Source organism: Silene latifolia, chromosome 9 (assembly GCF_048544455.1).
Source record: "Silene latifolia isolate original U9 population chromosome 9, ASM4854445v1, whole genome shotgun sequence".
NCBI lineage: Eukaryota > Viridiplantae > Streptophyta > Magnoliopsida > Caryophyllales > Caryophyllaceae > Silene > Silene latifolia.
Window position 1 is genome coordinate 108,090,727 of NC_133534.1, and position 5,447 is coordinate 108,096,173.

Here is a 5,447-nt window from a genome sequence, read left to right on the forward strand (position 1 = left end):
AGTTTGCATTAACTTTTGTATATATATATAGAGGCAAGATCCGGTGAGTCCACCTATATATTTGAGTCCATGAGTCCATAAAACAATATCACGCACTATACAACACAATATCACGATTTTTTTTTTTCGAAATTTTTTTTTTCAAATTTTTTTTTTCGAAATTTTTTTTTCAATTTTTTTTTTTCGAAAATTTTTTTTTTTTTCAAATTTTTTTTTCAAATTTTTTTTTTCAATTTTTTTTTTTCGAATTTTTTTTTTCAAAATTTTTTTTTCAAATTTTTTTTTTGAAAAAGTTTTTTTTTTTTTTTTTTTTTTTTTTTAATGTAAGCTATGATATTGTTTAGTATAACGTGTGATATTGTATTACAAAACAATATCACGAATTTTTTTCTTTCAAAATTTTTTTTTTTATCTGTGATATTGTTTAGTATAACGTGTGATACTATAAGCTGTGATATTGTGTAGCATAACGGGTGATATTATATTACAAAATAATATCACGATTTTTTTTTGAGTATAAGTCGTGATATTGTTTAATATAACGTGTGATATTGTATCATGGACCCACGGACTCAAAAAGATAGGGTGGACTCATGTGATCCTAATTCTATATATATATATATATATATATATATATATATAGAATTAGGATCACATGAGTCCACCCTATCTTTTTGAGTCCGTGGGTCCATGATACAATATCACACGTTATACTACACAATATCACACTCTGATTTCACACGTTATACTAAACAATATCACAAATCAAAAAAAAAAGTTTTTGAAAAAAAAATTCAAAAAAAAAATCGTGATATTGTTTTGTAATACAATATCACACGTTACACTAAACAATATCACAGCATACATTAATTTTTTTTTTTTTAAAAAAAAAAAACACTTTTTCGAAAAAAAAAAAAATTGAAAAAAAAAATCGCGATATTATTTTGAAATACAATATCACACGTTATACTAAACAATATCACAGCTTAAAAAAAAAAAAAAAAAAAAAAAAAAAAAAAAATTTCGAAAAAAAAAATTTCGGAAAAAAAAATTGAAAAAAAAAAAATCGAAAAAAAAATTTGAAAAAAAAAATTACGGAACAAAAATTTTGAAAAAAAAAATTGAAAAAAAAAATTTGAAAAAAAAAATTTCGGAAAAAAAAATTCGTGATATTGTTTTGTATAGTGCGTGATATTGTGTTATGGACTCATGGACTCAAATATATAGGTGGACTCACCGGATCTTGCCTATATATATATATATATATATATATATATATATATATATATCATATAGTTTGCATTTAGCTTAGGAATCATGCATTTTCATATAGCTCGCATAATTTCCTATCGTATTGGCCATTGAGGACAATGCCCATACTAGTGTGGGGATGGGAAATTCTAACATGACTTATAAAACAAAAATGATAAAAATGGGAAAATTTTGAAAAATACAAAAAAATGTCTTTTTATTTCACAATCATAAAAACCATAAAAATTTGAAAAATGCAAAAATTCAAAAAAAACATGTTCATTTCCTTTTTAGTGTAGAATTGTATATATTGTACATACTTGTTTGTTTGTTTGTCCTTTTTCACATTGATCGACTACGCCACATCCGAGACATGAGGATATTGAAAACCGCTTGGTATGATCTTTCCAATCTCCTTTTCCCTCTTTATGTTAATGACTATGTGGCTTTATTTTGATTGATGCGGTAAAATCAATGTGATTTTAGGATTGCATTTATATTATTTGGCATACTAGTTGGTAGTTGCATATGCATTAGGTTCTATAAATGTTAGTTGCATCATGACATATAATTGCATTTAGGAAAAATTTTGTGAAAGCATCTATTTGGGAAATTTGACAAGTGTATATAAGGCCCTTGTAGATACTTTTCTTCTTAAGACTTTGCTTGTTAGAATACTTGTAAAACACCCTAGGATATGTCATGCTAGTATCCTTTGACCCATGGATTAAGGCCTAGTCAAGAGTACCTTGTGGTGTTATAACTCCTTGGCTACCGTTTATTCCAAGGTGACCCTTGAAAGCATGCAACCATCATCCATATTCTACCACATTTTGTCATCAAAGGGAATGGGCACAAAAATTGTTCAAATTAGAGTTCAAGAATTGAAATGAAAAGAAAAAGTTTACAATTGCATCAAAAAGAAAAGAGGAGTAACAAAAATGAAAACTCCTATGCTTCAAATATAAGCACCCTCACTACAAATGGGGTAGCTTTGAAAATGTTCAAAAGAAAATGCAAAAAGTTGAAATTGTCAACTGTTGAAATGCCAAACATCAAAAGAAATGGCAAAAAGAAATCTTCTCAAAATGTCAAATGCCACAAATTAAGGGGAAAAACAACAAAGAAAAGCAAACTTCCATATGAAACTCAAGTTCTATTGATCCCTTTTCCATCGTATTCACTTTTGTGCGTGGTAGAGAGGGGACGACCCTTCTTCTTGTCTAGGCAAGAAGGGGAATTCCACGATCCTCCAGTGATTCTAACACCATAGGGAGTCTACGCTTGATGAAAGCATTTAACGATTGAGGACAAAGGTACCCTAGCTTGACACAACTTGGAGGTGATTTATTGGTATCCTTCTAGGTTTAGTAGTTTGAAGAAACCATATCTATAATGGAATGTGTACCCTTGGATTGCTTCCCCTTTAGATAATTTCCGCCACTTAGATGAGGAAAGTGGCTATTCATTTTTGTAGATGCATCCATTACTTGATTTGTGTGCTTTAATGCTTGGATGTATCGCCATTTTGGCAAGCCCCACTGATGCGTGTCAATTTTATGATGTTTTACATCTCTTTTTACACGCATTTCAGAGCTCATTTGTGTAATATTTGTTGCTTTTCTCCCTATTTCCGTTTACTTCCGTATTTTGTACTTTATTGCAGAAATGTGAAGAATTCGACGGGAAATCAAGCCAAATCCGCCCCCGAGTAATCTGCATTGCAAATGACGTAAAGGAATCACTTAAGGAACGAGCTTGGTGCGCGATCCAAGGCCCAAAAGACAAGACCACGAGAATAAAGAAGTCAAGTAGCAGCTCATCCGGTCGATCGACTAGTCCCATCAGTCGATCGACCAACTATCGGATCCCAGAAGCTACTGTTGCTGAGGAGCAGTCGATCGACCAGCTTGCGTAGTCGATCGACCAGATTTCTTTACCAGACGAGAATTAGAAAGTCGTGAATCTCAAGGCCCGTGAAGTTTAGGTTTTAGAAATAAGTTGCTGCGTTTATTGCTATATAACGTAACACCAACATCTAGTTTCATAATCAAGTTTTGCATCTAAGTTTCGATCACAATACAGTGCTTTTAGTTCTAGCTTATTACGAGTTAGGGTTTCGGGTTATCGATTTTAACATTGGATTTCTGCCTTCGCTCTTAATCTTTCCTTTGAATCTTGGTAATTGTTCTGCCCTAATTCCAGTTTTCATTGCTCCGCTTCTATTGTTAGTATAGAATTGATAGTTAGCATTCCCAAGCCAATTATCGCTTCATCATCGTTGTTATTTATCTTAAATATGAATTCCGTAATAGTCATCAGTTTATTTGTTGTTTTTACATTCACCATGAGTAGCTAAATAGTTAGTGCTAGGATGTAGGCGAGTTATGGCTAGGCGGCATTAGATTGAACACGGACTGAACCCGCGTGTCAGTCGATCGACTGACATTGTTGGTCGATCGACTGACCTTGTAAGGTTACCCTTCGTTTTAATTGTTTTTAAACTTGTATTTAACAAATCGAATGCATGCGACCAGTTAGATACCTATTTTGTGACAGACCCATTAGACCGAAAGGTAGGGTAGGTTGCTTGACCGTCAATTAATTCGACTAAACTGTGCTAAGATCGAAAGATAGGTATAGTTTAGACCATTAGTCGCTTTTCAGGACGAAAGTCAGTATTAGTGACATTAGGGACCTATAGCGAGATCGAGAGATGCTATTTGTTAGGAGTGGACCGAGAGGACCTCTTATTTCCCGCCTTACCTGTGTTTATTTCAGACCGACTTAGTTTGCTGCCGCCAAAGCTATAATGACCCGATCATCCTAGTACCCTTCTTTTATCTGTTTAATTCATATTTTTAGTTTGTTTTCCTTTTATTGCCATTAGCTATAGAACAATTCAAATCAACCCCCATAATTGTTACCTTAGACTTTCATTAGACAACTAAAGTTTACAACTGCCTCCTTGCGGATCGACCCTGTTACCACTAGCCTAGGTTAGTCTTAATAGGAATTATAAATTTTATCTTTGGTACTCACAGCGACGGGTATCAAATTTTGGCGCCGTTGCCGGGGAGGCAATAGTCCTAATTTTAGTTGTTTAATTTTCAGTCTTTCTTAGTTTAAGGAACATTCGTTCCTTAAACAGTTCTTATATTTTGTTTCAGTTTCCTCTTATGCGCAGGTCACAGGGTGGAGAATTAGTACCATTGAACCCTGAGATTGAGAGATCCTTGCGCGAGTTGAGGCGAACGCGACGAGTATTACCGACAGAGGAAGAGCTGAGTACTCTGTCAAGCTATCACGAGAACGAACTGTTCGAAGAAGACCCACAATCTTCACCCGTTTCCACTTCTTGCCCGAGAGTTACTTCTCCGGAAATTCCAGTCATGGCCGAGGAAGCAAGTATAGCTAGTTTTTCCGAGCCGACAGCCGACAATTTATACAAAGGGTTCGAGTTACCGGGAGATGCCAGGAAATTCGAACCAAAGCCTGCTTACATCACTATGGTCGAGAGAAATCAGTTTGGGGGAGCTGCAAATGAAGATGCAGCTAGACATATGGAGACCTTTATCGACTACTGCTGCTCCATTCCCCCACCAGCTGGCGTGACCCAGGATCAAATCAAAGAGACCATGTTCATCTTCTCCCTTCGTGATGCTGCGAGGGAGTGGTATAGAGATCTGGACCGAGCCGCTCAGGAGATCACTGATTGGAATACATTGGCATTGGCGTTCTACAAGAAGTACTTTTCTGCTTCAAGGACGATCGCTATTAGAGCCCAAATCACGGGTTTTAAACAAGGGCCAGATGAGAATTTCCATGAGGCATGGGTCCGATTCAAGAAGTTAGTGCGAACCATACCGCACCATGGATTTGAAAAGTGGAGTTTGTGCAATCATTTTTACAATGGGTTGTACGACGATCAGAGGGCCATTTTGGATCTTTGCGACCAATGGGAGATTTCTTGAAAATTTGGGAGCAACCAAGGGGTGGAAGATCATTGACGATCTAGCTACCCACAAGGCCGAGTATGGGAATTCGAGAGGGAACCAGAGGAGAGCTGCTGAATCTTCCTCTGTTGCTGCACTTGAGGCTCTTACCGCAAGATTTGACAAGTATGAGCTAGGAGAAGCCTCTAAGGGTGGGATGTACCAAGTCAACGCTGTTTCAGACGGTCCCTTCCTTTGCGA

At 35.6% G+C, this 5,447-nt stretch overlaps 1 non-coding gene across 1 annotated transcript; it reads right to left on the minus strand.

Moving 5' to 3' along the window:
• Window positions 1-5,024: 5,024 nt before the first annotated feature.
• LOC141603918 (small nucleolar RNA R71) lies at window positions 5,025-5,131 on the minus strand. Its single transcript, XR_012525753.1, has one exon. It is a non-coding gene; the product is annotated as a small nucleolar RNA R71 (small nucleolar RNA).
• Window positions 5,132-5,447: the final 316 nt, after the last annotated feature.